Here is a 15554-nt window from a genome sequence, read left to right as displayed (position 1 = left end):
AAAATAATGTCCAGATGGGTCAAACAGACAGTCTTTACCCTTGCACCCCCAAATTTCCCTGCATACACCCCTCTTTTCTAACCCAGGCCAATACTAAACCCAAACACTAAGCTTTTTCGCCTACACCCCTAAATTTTCTTATTCATACACCCCTCCGAACTAAAAACCACCAGATTACGCCATGTGGCAATCCAGCACTAATAGATCCAACCACCCAGATAAGTCCATGTCATCCATCTTTACACTAATCAGGGAGCCAATCAGGTGCTGCCACCTCAACTTCATGCCATGTCATCATCTTCCACCACTGAAACCCTAATTCCTAACCTAGAAACCCTAGCCGCCGTCAGATATCCTAGGGCGCCGTCGCGCCGTCACCATGCAGCACACTGGCCACCATGTTTCTCACCACCACGTCGCCGTCAACCTCAAGCGTCCTCGCCATCAGCCACCCTGAAGCCACCACCGTCAACCTTCATCACCCTCTTCAGTAGAGACGCCACGACCACCGTTCGCGACCATCAACGTTATGGAACCCAGCTTTGCCACCATCAATCTCCACCGCGAGATCCAAGATCACATCACCTTCATCTTCTTCGCGCTGCTAACGCCTTCTCTGGACCACCATCAAAGTCGAGCTGTCATACCTCGCAGGTTCGTGCCTCTCCACACGCAGAAATCGCACCAACCATGAGTCCATCTTCCACACGCAGAAATCGTAAACTTCCATGGTCGTCGTGACTCCATCATCTCCGCAACACCGTCCTTGTCACCGGCTACCATGGACGTCACAGTTTCTGCATCAACAGTCGCGAGCAAGCCGCAATCGCACACACCTGCAGAATCACCATTGCACCACCACAATCGAACCAGCACTTAGAAAAACCAGCCCAAAATCCCAAATAACCTAGAGCAGCCCCAATGCGAATCAGATACACGAACCAGATGCGCGTTTCCCTCGCAACGCCTCCATAGGAGAAAGAAGAAAGCGTCTCCATGTCTTGGGCAATCACAAGCGGCGCAGGAAGCCCTTTTCCCCAATTACAAACCCTAATTTCGGAGGAGAAAGGGGTTGACACATGGCGGCACATTATTGGCTGCGTCATGTAACGCCCCGACAACTTACAGGGACTGTTGACTGCCCCCACACATCACCACGAGACTTTCCAGTGTGCTTTGTCCTCACTCGCACACTTTCCCAGAACATTATTCAACCCCCGTTCTAATGTTTTCTTGTAATTTCAATATTGGTTATAAAAAAAGTGTCTAAGGAAAGAAAATGTTTTTTTAAATATATCATCTAATAGATGTAACAAACAACATTTGAATAGTCAACTCGTCACAAGGGTCCCTTTGTGACTCAAACAACATTTTTATCAAACAGAAGTTTTATGAAACGTATCATCTAAAGAAGGATGTTAAACGATATTGAAAAACGTATGTAAACACCTAATCAATAGAATGTCTAAAAGTAAAGCAAGATGAAAGATAGACATCTCATTAAGAGAACTATTACTCATATTAACATTAAAAGATAGAAAACCTCTAACAAGAATATCCTAACGTTTATATATGATCAAAATGTAAAAGCTAGTTAAAGTAGTAGTGTCTAAGAAAGAAATATGTTATAATGTTTAAAGGCAAGCTTATAAATAACGTTTTCTAGACCAAGTTGTCTAAATGAATTAGAAAATCATAAATAACGTCTGAAAGAAAGTATATCTCTTCGAAATCATCTAGACTATATGACTAAAAGAAGTTAGCGTCTCATGAAAACAAAAGTCTATCTCTTATATAACACTAAAGCTTAAAGAAATTTTTATTCAATACAGTGTTATCTCAAGAAAAGCTTTTTAGAGAAAACATCGTGTGATGAATGACCGCTAAAGGTTGTAGCCTTTTAAAAAGCATATTATGTTGATACCATATCATGATTATACATGTTGTATGTCTTACAAAATGAGGCATTTATGAATGAAGTGATAAATGATAAAATGTCTTGAACACATAATCATTACACTGTATAATGCTTATCAACATTAAAAACATTTAATGCATGTACAATAAAGTACTTTGATGCTTGTATATTTGGTTTCTTGATATTCATGTATATCGATAAATTAGAAAGATATGAGTAGAATCACTACACCCAAGAAAAAGACATTGCGAGAGAAGAAGAACATTTTGGGAATGTTTCCCTTGAAGCCATCTATTATGTCACATCGTACAAGCTTAATTTCGCTTAAGGTTGTGAGAAAAAACTCTGACCCTTACAAAGTAGACTAAAGTTTGACTTCCCATTTAAAGGCTATTTGTTCTCCTGAGGTCAACTTCTATGTCTCACAGTCATCTTTTTAGAGGTATTATATATAAAGAATATCAACTAAAGAAAAAGGTGTGGTTGAAGTAAGGTATGAGAAGAATTGAGAAATGAAAAAGAAAAGGAGAAAGTATCCTTAAGAAAGATCATAAAACATTAGCTCTACTCTACCACATTTCATACTGTCACAATCAAAATCGCGATGGGACGACGATCCAAAAAGAACACATGGTTTTGAAAAGAGATTTGGAGTCGCCACCATAGTTTATTCTGGAAAACTACGGAAAAACCATAAAAAAGATAAGGCTTAGTCTATGAAAACCAGATTCTGGTTTCGGGAGTCGGTTACGTGTAGGGAAGGTATTAGCAACCTACAACGTTTGCCCTAAGGCAGTACCTTTAATTAAATGCGCAAACTTGATGTGGTTTTTCAAAATGTTTAATTATCGCTAAAAATAAAATTCTAAAGAAACAAAAATGTTTTTTATTTTTTTTGTGCCCGACAAGGATTGACCTTGCTCTTACGTATTCTCAAAATGAGAAATCAGGGTTACGTAGTTCTAGAAAATCGTTTGGGAAATTTGTTTGAGGAATTTGTTTTGGACAAGATTTGGATTTTCTAACTTTTTTTGGGAAAATGAAGAATAAGAGAAACGTTTTCAACACAAGGCTGACGCGAATGGTCACACGTGTGCTTAAACCCTTTGAAATAACTTTTGTTTAATTTTAAGAGAATAAGAAAAAGGTTTTCAACACAAGGCTGACGTGAATGGTCGCACGTGTGCTTAAACCCTTTGAAATAATTTTTGTTTAATTTTAAAAGAAATAAGAAAAAAGGTTTTCAACACAAGGCTGACGCGAATGGTCGCACGTGTGCTTAAACCCTTTGAAATAAATTTTGTTTAATTTTAAAAGAATAAGAAAAAGGTTTTCAACACAAGGCTCACGTGAATGGTCGCACGTGTGCTTAAATCCTTTGAAATAATTTTTGTTTAACTTTAAAAGAATAAGAAAAAGGCTTTCAACACAAGGCTGACGCGAATGGTCGCACGTGTGCTTAAACCCTTTGAAATAATTTTTGTTTAATTTTAAGAAGAATAATAAAAGGCTTTCAACACAAGGTTGACGCGAATGGTCGCACGTGTGCTTAAACCCTTTGAAATAATTTTTGTTTATTATTATTTTATATATTTTTTTATCTTTCATTTTTATTAATTTTTATTTATAATATCAAAATAATGTTTTCATGTAAATATNTAAAACAATGTAAGTATTTTTTAAGGAAAGACTAAAAGGTAGAAAATAAATTACAGCTAAAAAAAATATTAAGAATTAAAGAAAAAAATACTAGAAACTATTTTTTATATTTTGAAAATTTATCTTTTTTCATTTAAGAAATATTTAAAGAATAATAAAAAAAGAACAAACTTAAAACCATATTTAATTATTAAAAAGAAAGATGTCGTAAGAATCTCTAAACCTACTTTTTTTTTATTTTATAATTTTTCTCTTTTTTTTTTATTTCTTTATTTTATAGTATTGAAAGCATGTGCAATAAGTATTGAAGTACAGTAATGAAACAAACTTATAAACAAAATTACAAAAAACAAGGAATGTGAAGATATAAAATCACAGGGGGTTATATGCGATAAAACCTAATAATCAAATAATAGAAAATAAAAAAATCATGAAATAAGACAAAAGTATAGGTGTAGAGAAAATTAGGGTGCATGCAACCCTTTTCCTTTTGTTCCCTTACATTCTCTTCTTGAAATTGAATTTTCTCTTTCTCTGTTTTTTTTTTTGTTCCCTTATGCTCTCTTCTTGAAGTTTTATCCTATTCTCTTTTTTGGCTTACAAGGTGCATGTTTATATACCTACATTTGTAATATTTTTGGGATCCTGCCTTAATGGCGAATTAATTGTTAATTAGCAAAATAGGAAAATAAATGGTCTTGATTGAAGAAAAATAAATAATTGTTAGAAAATTATCCATTTACAAGGAAATCATATTTTTCTTTTTAGGAAGAAATTGAATGCATCAATCAATATATTATTATTTTTAATTATTGCTTGTAAATGTTGATTCAAATTATTACCAAATAAAAAAAAATTCAAAAATATTCTAAAGTGATCTATCATGCATTAATATTAATTGCTTATGGGCCTATTGCACCATTTTTTCAAGAAAATCACGTGAAGCACCTCTCCCATTTAATCACCATTCTTTTCTTATCATTTTATTCCCGTGCACCCCGTTTTTTATTTTTTCCTTCCTTCCTTTTTTCCTTTTGTTTTTATTTTTCCTTTTTTCTTCTTTTTTTGTTCTTTTTTTTTTGTTCTCTTTTTTTTCTTTTCTTTTTTCCAAAACAGAATCAAATCAAATAAAAAAATAAAAAATTAAATCAAATATCAAATAGTAAAATAAAAATTAAAAATAACAAAATAAGAATAAAATAAGACAAAAATAAAATCAAGTTTTATTATTTATTGAACCGGACGAAATTGGGTGTTGACACATACATCATCTAATGATCTTCAACCAAAAGAAAAATGATGAAAGCAAGTTCAAGCAAAAGAAAATATGAAGAAAAAGTTATCGTTACATCTATTTGTCTACTTCATCTCCAAGTCTACAATGTATGAAGTGGTCAAAATGAAAGAAAGAGTAGAAGCAGAAAACAAAAGAAAAGAAAAGAAAAGAGAGAAAGAATTTCATGAGCTTATATTGTCTAATGTTGTTCAACTCAGGAGAAAAAACCTGATGAGTTCAGAGATTGATTTATATCTTTGTAATCTTATCCATAAGAGTTTACTCAATCTGTAAACACCAAGTGTGTTTGTATTAAAACACTCATATTGTTCATGTACTAGTCAAGTTAGACTAGAGAACTAAGACTGGTCAACAATACTTGGGTACCAAGAATGGTCATAATACTCAACAACCAGGAATGGATAAATTCGGATTAGTAAAGATTGACTAGGGGAAGTGGTTTATAATACTCGTACTAGTCAGGATTGACTAGAGGAACCAAAAGTGATTTATAATACTCAAACTAGTGAGGATTGACTAAGGAAGACAATAATGATTTATAATATTCGAACTAGTTTGGACCGACTTGAAAACCAAAATTAGTTTTAATACCTGTAACAAAGAGTGAGTTAAATTTGTTGTAATCTTTGATAAAATTAATGAAATTTCTTAAAAAAAAAAAAAAAAAAACATGATGTAACTGAAGTAAATAGACCAATATAAAAATTAAGCAAATAGAACAATATAAAAATTGTACTTTATTATAAAAATTGTACTTTATTTTTTTCTCCTTTAATAGCTTTTATTAAATTTTTTATATCACTATAAAGCATAATTAATAATTTCTTAAAATCTTATTAAATGTTTTTTCGGAAAAGTTTTAAAAAATATGTTTTTCTGTGTTTAATAAATAATAGGAGTTTAATAAGATATTTCTTTTCAATTATTGTTTCCACCTTTTTCATATCTTTTATTACACCTGTAGGAAAGTGACGTGATTCCTCATAATTGAAAAATAACAGATCATAAAACGACAACTTAAGGTTGTCGACAGCTGCGAAAAAGCAGTTGTCTTCATAGTTATTTATCAATCATATTATAGTATATGTTTAAATTAAAATTATTTTCTAAAGTTTAAAAAGGATTTTTATGAAGGAGAAAACTAGAAAAAAAAAAACACGTGTTACACGCATATAACTACTTTACTGGGCACCGGGCACGCCAAGGCAATCATGCAACTTCAATACTTTATGTGGATTATAGAAAAAGTAAAAGAAAAATAAAGATTGTGTGGATGAGAAAAATGAAGTAAAATATAAATAAAAGTTAATATTAAATAGAACTGTCAAAACGGATAATTGGTCCGACTTAACCCAACCCATCATGGGTTGGCCACTTAATTAGTATGTAAATTCAACCCGGTTTATTTATTTGCAAGCTGAAAAAATTTGAATCTGACCAAATCCGAACCCGTTTATCTACCAACCCGTAGTGGGTTGGGTCGAGTTCGAATTTTTTTGGCTCGCTAATAAAGGAGTCGCATTGGGTTGACTCAATAACTGACCAACCTATGGTGGACCAGGCCGGGTGACCCATTTTGACAGCTCTACATGGAGCTATAAATCAAATGTCAAAAGTGGACGTTAGAGACAAAGGAGATATTCACAAAATTTTCTTCACTTGAAGTCATGCCTAAAAAGAACGTAATACCTACTTCAAGCAAAGTATTGGAAAAGTATGTCTGCTTTGATAAGTTGACTTACCCAACAGTTGTTGTACGAAGAAGAAAGATAAAGCACGAGTATCAAGGCTAAAAGCTCAATTTAATGGACATATATTCATTAAGACTTTAAATATAAGAGCTTTCAAAAAGAAAAATCAAGATGATAGCTTAAGAGGATGGTCAAGTAAGAAACTTAAAATGAAATATCCATCCTAAAAGGCATTCAAAAGAGAAGAAAAGAAAGAACTCAAGAAAAAGAATACATCTGAACTGAAAAAGAGAAAAAGAAAAGAAAAAAAAAGAGCAAAAAGAGAAAAGAAATACTCTCAAGTTGCATTGTTATATTGCTTACAATTGTAAGAGGAAAAAAAAGAAACATATGCAAATGTTTAGATTGCTTTGTATTGTATTTACATCCTCTAAGTGAGAATTATAGTCTGAACGACTTGTAAGCAATCTTTGATTGCACTTCTAAAGAGCATCAAAGTACTTACAACTAAATTGAGTTTGAGTTGAGGAATCTAGACGTGGTAGTCTATTACCAAGAGTTGTTCGAATACTCAAAGGAAATCTTGGTGTGGTAGTCTAATACTAGGAGTGGTGCAAATACTCAAGGAAATATAGGCACAAAATTCTAACACTAGGATTGGTGTGAATACTCAGAGACCAGAAGTGGTTCGAATACTTAGAGATCAGGAGCGATGAGAATACTCAGAGACTAGGAGTGGTGTGAATATTCATTTGTAATCTTGTGAAGATTATAGTGGAACCCTCTACGGAGGAGACTGGACATAGCTTAGTTGGAGCGAACCAGTATAAAAATACTTGTGCAATTATCTCTTCTTTCATTTAAACGATCCTCTTACAAAAACATGCAATTTTGTTTTATTTCCAAATACAAGAATTTTCCAACCTAAACGATTACTTTTCATAAAAGAAGTTCTTACAAAATGTTGCAGTATACATTTTGAATAACACAATAAAAACAACTATTATTTGTCAAAGTTTATCAAATCAAACATCCAAGCATTTAAAAGAAAAATTTCAAACTAGATACATACTACATTAGAAGTGTTTTTGTCGAACGGGTCTAAGGTCAAGACTTCTCCTAAATGCTCCTTCTTCTCTTATGCGAATTCTCGCAATCGGGATCGCGACGGGACGGGAAACCGAAAATAAAACGGGTTTAAGAAAAAAATTTAGGAGTCGCCTGTTAAGCCCCTAGCAAGTGTACCAGATCGTTATGAAGTGATATATAAACGGTAAGTCTAAGTATCGTCTCCCAAAGGACTCTCATGCCTTAACTTTCATGTAAATTGATCTTATAAGACTTGAAAAGAATTGATTGTAAGTGTTTAGTACAAAGAACAAAAATAAACATGCAAATGCAAGTGATTCAATGGGCAAAGAAAAGATATGAATGAATGGAGTTGTTGGGGTTTACAATTTCATCTTATTCGCTCTCTTATATCTACTTTTCTTATTAAATTCGCTTAATCATCTAATTGTCATGCAAACTTTCTATGCCTACCCTAAACCCGATCTCTCGGCATAAAGAGCCTATTACTAACTAGTAGTTTACTATTTGTAGTCAACCTAAGTAATTAGCAATGCATTTATCACAAAAGCAAAATACAATTGATCGTCCTACCCCTATCTCTAAGCGGTATTGCTTAATAAAGGAATTCACTATCAGTTCATGACTTCCCCGTACGTCTCCGTATCGACAAAGGCAAATATCTTTTTACCGAATGAGTTAAATGATAAAAGCATTAAGCATAGATAAGAAACCCAACAATTGATAATATAAGCATATGCAAGCATATGAATAAAACAAGAATTTCAATATAAGAGAATTTCAAAAGATTACATTGTTCCCCAACAACAAAGGGTTTAGTTCACCATGGACATGGTGAAACTAGATGAAATTAAATGGAAGAATGGAAGAGTAAACCCTAGATTTGATGAATTGGAGCCTAAGCATCCAAGAAACCGTCTCCAAGGAGTGTAGAAGTGCTCTGGACGTCTCTGCTTGCCAAAAGAATACTCTGAAGGCCGCACTGGGGCTATTTATAACGCATAAAAGTAACAGAATTTAAGCCCAAGCCCAACATTCCACTGCTCAACGCCTAATTTGACCGCTCAGCGGTTTCCCTCTAATCTCCTAGACGCTCAACGGCACCGCTTGAGCGAGAGGCAGTGGTTGCTCCCTCGAGTATGGCGCTCAGCGCTGGAAAATAGCGTTGAGTGGTGACTTTGACTCTTCTTTTCTTCCTTTTTCTCCTTTTTTCTTGAGTCTAAGTCCTTCCTACTTCACTTCCATCTTCAATTCTCATCAAAACCCTACAAAACAATGCAAAACAACCATAATATATCTAAAAACAACTTTTGACTCTCATGTGACTCAACTAAGTGTTTTACTTGATTCTAAGCTCATTCTAAGCCATAAAGGGTGTGTTTTGATATCAAATTAAGTATAAAAAAATGGTTTTTAGACCGTTATCATCGCTACCGTATTTTATTATGCAAAAACTATGAAAAAACCCTAAAATATAAGCATGGTCTACGAAAAAGAGATTTTCAGGTTTGGGAATCGGTTACGTGTAAGGAAGGTGTTAGCACCTTACCGCGCCTGCCCAAAGGCAGTACCTTTAATTAAATGTATAAAATTAACGTGGTTTTCCAAAATATTTAATTTTCCCCAAAAATAAAAGTAAAATAAAATAAAAGAAATTATTGTGAAACAAAAATATTTTTTTGTTTTATGAACCCGGCAAGGATTGATCTTATGCCTACATATATCCATGTATAATGGACAATCAGGGATCGCATAGTTCTTTATCTAGAAAAAGATTTATGAGTTTGTTTAAAAATTATTATAAATTGTTTGAAATTTTTGAAAAGTGAACCCAACAAGGATTGACCTTGCTACAACGTATCTCCATTCATAGTGGAAAATTAGGGATCCCGTAGTTCTGGTAAAAAAGGTTTGATTTAACAAAACTGACATTTTTTTTTATTTTAAATATTTCGTATTCTTTTCGTTTTTAGAAAAAAGGTGAAAAAAGAAAAGAAATAAGCTATAGGCCGACTCGTATTTATATTCAAAAATTCATGATTTAAGAAAACATTATTGTGTGTGCGTAATAAAAAAATATCTTTGGAAAAGAAAATAACTTCAAAGTATAATGTAAAGAGAAAAACAAGAGTGTAGAGGTGACATACCTTTTTAGCTCCTGGAATTAATTCTCTTAGTGCTTCCTCGGAATTAATTCAAAGTATAATGTAAAGATGATCTTACCTGATCATTCACCTTGCATTTATAGGCTTTCCATTTGTCCAGCCTATTGAATGTCATTAATGAAATATATTTTCATGCCATATAACTCGTTAATTACCTTAATGTCATATATCTAGTGTATCCCAAATAATATATTTGCCAATAATTCATAAATGTAATGTATATGCGTATGATACGGTAATTACTCACATTAATTACCCATTAATGCATTTCAATGCGTCTACCAGGCCGATCGACAACCTCGTCCAGACGGCCGATCTCTTCGGTTTCTTGTCGGCTGATCCTATATAGTACACAAGCCTCCCAAGTTGAGAGACTGGAAAGAGTCGCGTAGGGTTTGAAAATGCGAAGGCTCCAAAAACGACGCAAAAGGATGCTAATTGTGGTTGTCTTGAGTTCGTTGATGGGCGTTCGACCGCTTGGAGAGTTTAGAGAGTTTGTCATTAGAAGAACATAGGTGTTTGTCATCGCCTGGCCGCCCGGGATTCTAGTGAGTAAATCACTAGAAGACACAAGTGAGTTGGTCACTTGGCCGTCCAAGATTGCTAGTGAGCTCGTCACTAGAAGACCATAGCTGATCGCCTTCGTATGGCCACCCAGGATCGCTAGTGAATATATCACTAGAAGACACAAGTGAGCTAGTCACTTGGCCGCCAAGGATTACTAGTCAGCTGGTCACTAGAAGACCATAGTTGATCGCCTTCGTATGTTAGCCCAGGGTTGCTAGGGAGTATATCACTAGAAGACCCAAGTGAGCTGGTCACTTGGCTGCCCAGGATTGCTAGTGACTAGATCACTAGAAGACACAAGTAAGTTGGTTACTTGGCCTCCCAGGATTGTTAGTAAGCTGGTCACTAGAAGACCATAGTTGATCGCCTTCGTATGGCTGCCCAGGATTGCTAGTGAGTAGATCACTAAAAGACACAAGTGAGCTGGTCACTTGGCCGCCCAGGATTACTAGTGAACTGGTCACTAAAAGACCATACTTGATCGCCTTCGTATGGCCGCCCGGATTGCTAGTGAGTAGATCACTAGAAGACACAAGTGAGATGCTTACTTGGCCGCCCAGGATTGCTAGTGAGCTGGTCACTAGAAGACCATAGTCATTCGTCTTCGTATGGCCATTCGTGATTACTAGTGAGTAGATCACTAGAAGACACAAGTGAGCTAGTCATTTGGGCGCCCCGGATTGCTAGTGAGATGGTCACTAGAAGACCATAGCTTATTGCCTTCGTATGGCCGCCTGGGATTTCTAATGAGTAGATCACTAGAAGACACAGGTGAGTTGGTCATTTGGCCGCCTAAGATTGCTAGTGATCTTGTCACTAGAAGACCATAGTTGATCACCTTCGTATGGTCTCTCGGGATTGCTAGTGAGTAGATCACTAGAAGACACTAGTGAGATGGTCACTTGGCCGCCCAGGATTGCTAGTGAGCTGGTCACTAGAAGATCATAGTTGATCGCCTTCGTATGGCCGCCCGGGATTGCTAGTGAGTAGATCACTAAAAGACACAAGTGAGCTTGTCACTTGGCCGCCCAAGATTGCTAGTGAGCTGGTCACTAGAAGATCATAGTCTATCGCCAATGTATGGTCGCTTGGGAATTCTAGTTAGTAGATCACTAGAAGACACAAGTGAGCTGGTCAGTTGGCCGCTCAGGATTGCTAGTGAGCTGGTCACTAAAAGACCATAGTCGATCGTTGTCGTCTTGCCACCCAGGATCGTTAAACAGTGTGTTGTAGTTGGTGGAGTGGTTTTTCTGTAGAGACCTGTCATCTGCACGAGAAATTGGATGATCAAATAAGTGAGATCACTCGGTTTATGGATTTCCAAAAATATGTAAGTGTGCCCTTTAACTGAATAGATCCAAAGTGACCAAGTTTAGAGTCGTGACGTTTCCACATGAGATATACTCTAAGAATTTTCCTCCAAAGATTAAAACTCCAGTTCAGATAGTGGTCTGATGCCTCTCGGGTATCTTGCCAGTAATTTGGTTATAAGCTAAGTTTAATGCCCGAAATGTGTTTACTTTTAATTTGCTATCCGAGACAAGATGAAACTCTTGTAGTTTGAAGCAGAGGAATGCTCGCCTCCCTCTGTCTATGCATTTTGCTTCACCACTTTCATTTGAGTTGTTGAATGTCACAATAATTCATGAGGCAAGAAAAGAAAGCAATAAAAGAACATAAAATGTTTTGAGAAAATAAGCACTCAATCAATCCGAGTAAATAATAGTATTGGCTCAAATTTCGGCTCTCGATGCTGCCTGCGTCAGTGCTATCGAGAACGCGGTGGCTCTACACTTGCCGGTCCACGAGACCAATGCCTGGGCGCACGATCTTGACCTCAACGATTGTTATGGAGAGGCGACGGAGCTCATCCTGTGCGGTAGCGAGAACCTCTTCGTCCATCAATTCTCCATCAGATTCGACGGTTTCCCCGAGGCGAACGTGTCAAGTTGGCTATTGCCATTAGTGAAAAGACCAAGGTCGCTGACGTCATCGAAATCGAGAGAGCCTTTCTCCAGTCCTGTGCCGCCTTTGTCATTGGAAAATTAGGGTTGGTAGCATTCACAACAGGCTTTAGGTTTAGGGCTATCGGGCGATGTGGTATGCTAGTGGTTTGATGCTTAATCTATTCACGTTGTGTTGGAGCCTGTTCGACATTGTCGCAATCGGAATCTATTCATCTTTTTGTATTTGCTTCGTGCCACGTTGCTGAGTCACGGTAGTCTTCTTTCCCTATCATCTTCTAGAATAATCCCTTTCTCATCTGATTTGCTTGACGGAGGAAGGGGGCCTTCGCTCCGGAAAAGAAATGCAGTTTCTTGGCAGAGTTTCTTCTCCCCTGCATCAAAGGCCAGTTCGATGAAATTAAAATGACTCTGCAATTTTTCCTTCTTTGTAAGAGACAGTCTCGTTTCCGGTTGTTTTGGCAGTTGTGTCAGTCATTCGTTGTGGCGACGTTGATGGCAATAACCTTTCTGAATTGTTGTTGAAGGGCTAAGAATTTCTCTACACAATAAAGGGTTGAAAAGTGTCGCCAAGACGGATAAGATTGAGTTGTCAAAGCTTCAAGTTGTATGGGCTCTTGGGACGGGCGATTCGAGGTCAGACTAATAAGTTTAAAACCATTGTGGCAGTGGTTGAAGCTAGTGCCTTGGTTGGACTTAGGAAACACTGAGATATTCCCCTCCCTGTTGGAGTCAAAGAGCTGGCAAACATACAAATATTCGAGAGATTAAATCCGGCGTCGTCAAATGTGAGGAGTTCAAAGCTGATTCTGCGTCTAAGGAAGCTGATTCGATCAAAACTTCTTCCCTTTTGCAATTCGACACTATTGGGTGCGCCACCGTTGACAAGAAGCTTTTACAACCTTACATTCAAAATTTTAGGAAGAAAAAGGAAGAGAAACTTCGTGGCAGAGAGGACAAATCATGATGACTGCAGACCGAACAAAATAGAGTGCGATAGTTAAGTCGTGCCTCCTATAAATGGTTTCGTCAACTCCGATGACGGTAGTTATGAACAGAGCGAAAGTGGACATGGTGCTCCAATTGAACAAGATGGAACTCGATGGTTGAGCTATGTAGTACAGTTTGTTGGCAGCACTGTAGTCAACAAGTTTAACAGTTGAGTGATCTAGTGCAGGAGGCGGTCGCCGACGATGGTGCGGCAGTGACCTAGGTGGCATGGCACAGATAGTGCAGTGATGAAGCTCTAGGATTTCTCCAAGAAAGGCAGTTCCATGTTAGGCAACTGTTGCAAAACTTGTCTTGAGTGACGGCAAGGCCCGCGAATGCCAACAAGGTGTTGATTTACGGTAAGGGTGATTTTGGTGAAGCGAGAAGATGTGCTGCTTCATTGATTTAGATAAAGACTATTAAATAGCCACTTACACAACGTCAAATAAAATTTAAAATCAACCCCTAAACAGAAAAGCTAAAATATCTCCTTAATAATCGAACTTTTAAAATAATAAATCTTCTACCTTGTTGCTATTGCAACCGAATTTAAATAAACAAATAAATCCTTTTTTTAATTGAAGTTTATTTAATAAAACCTCCCCATAAACTTAAATTTTTTTCTTCTTTCATCCCGATCAACTTTCTTAATTCCTGAAAGGGTGTTGTAGGTAATGGCTTCATGAATATATCAGCTATTTGCTTTTTGCTTTCAACGTGTTCAAGTTCCACGCTCCCTTCCTTCACCTTTTCCCGGATAAAATGAAAACGGACATCAATATGTTTGCTCCTTTCGTGATTGACTGGTTTCTTTGCTGATTCAATTGTTGATCTATTATCTACTCAAATTAACACTTTTTCTTCTTAGATTATCTCCAGATCCTTCAACAGGTTTCTCAACCAGATTGCATGTCGTACACTCAAAGATGCTGCAACATATTTAGCCTCACACATTGATAGTGCATCAATAGGTTGTTTCTTTGAGAGCCAAGTAAATGTTGTATCTCCCATAAAGAAAACATAGCCAGTTGTACTCTTTCGGTCATCCACATCTCCACACCAGTCGCTATCTGAATACCCACTAAGCCAGTAATTATCCGACTTAGTATACCATAATCCGAAAGACATAGTTCCCTTTACATACCTTAATATCCGCTTCAATGCTTTCCAATGAGAATATCCTGGCTCCTCCATAAAATGACTTGTGACTCCCACACTCAACATAAGGTCTGGCCTTGTGGTTGTTAAGTACCTAAGACTCTCAATCAAGCTTCGATATCTACTTGCATCAACACAATCCCCTTCTCCATTTTTTGATAACATAGTGCCAGGTTACATTGGAGTAGAAATCGGATTACAATTAATCATCTTTGCCTTTTTCAGTATATCTTCAGCATACATTTTTTGAGACACAAAAATCCCCATTGAGCTTTGATTGACCTCCAAACCCAAAAAATATTTCATCATGCCTAGATCGGTCATTTCGAAATCCCTCTTCATCACTTCTTTAAATTCTTACCCCAGCTCAATTTTACTTCCCATGAAAATCAAATCATCTACATAGAGAGCAACAATCAACATACCTCTTTTTGTTAGAATCGACTGCAGCGAAATTGTTAGCGTGGAATAACAAACCAAGAGGGGTTTTAAAACAAACGCGTGCCTTTTAATTTCTACTCAATTTAACTTACTACGCAAATAATAAATATAAATAAAAGAGTAAGGTTGAGAGAAATTTGCACAGATAATTTTATACTGGTTCGGATCTTACCAATCCTACGTCCAGTNNCTTATCTCAAACCAAGATAAACAGTTCACTAATCACAAAACAATTACAAATTACAATCACAAAGAAACAATTTGTAAGAGTTTAGAAACCACCTCTCTTGATACCACAAGAGATGAACCTGCACCTCCTCTAAATCTTCACAAAGGATGAGACACCTCCTCTGAATACTTCACGAAGGATGAAACACCTCCTCCGAATACTTCACGAAGGATGAAACACCTCCTCCGAATACTTCACGAAGGATGAAACACCTCCTCCGAATACTTCACGAAGGATGATCCTCTTCCAAACACCTCCTCAGAGGCACCAAGGATGAACCAACTATTTCCTCTGTCACCGTAGTAGCACTTCACCAGCTCCACAGACAAGAGTTTCACAAGCCAAACAAGAACACACACTTCTCAAAGAGTTCTGAGTGTTTTAGC

General features: G+C 36.5%; 1 pseudogene; it reads right to left on the bottom strand.

The window, feature by feature from the left end:
• Positions 1-12599: 12599 nt before the first annotated feature.
• Positions 12600-15554, bottom strand: part of LOC106760110 — a 7221-nt pseudogene continuing 4266 nt past the window's right edge.

The sequence above is a fragment of the Vigna radiata genome, chromosome 5 (assembly GCF_000741045.1).
Source record: "Vigna radiata var. radiata cultivar VC1973A chromosome 5, Vradiata_ver6, whole genome shotgun sequence".
Lineage (NCBI taxonomy): Eukaryota > Viridiplantae > Streptophyta > Magnoliopsida > Fabales > Fabaceae > Vigna > Vigna radiata.
The sequence above is the reverse complement of the archived record's forward strand: the minus strand, read 5'-3'. Positions and strand labels throughout refer to the sequence as shown.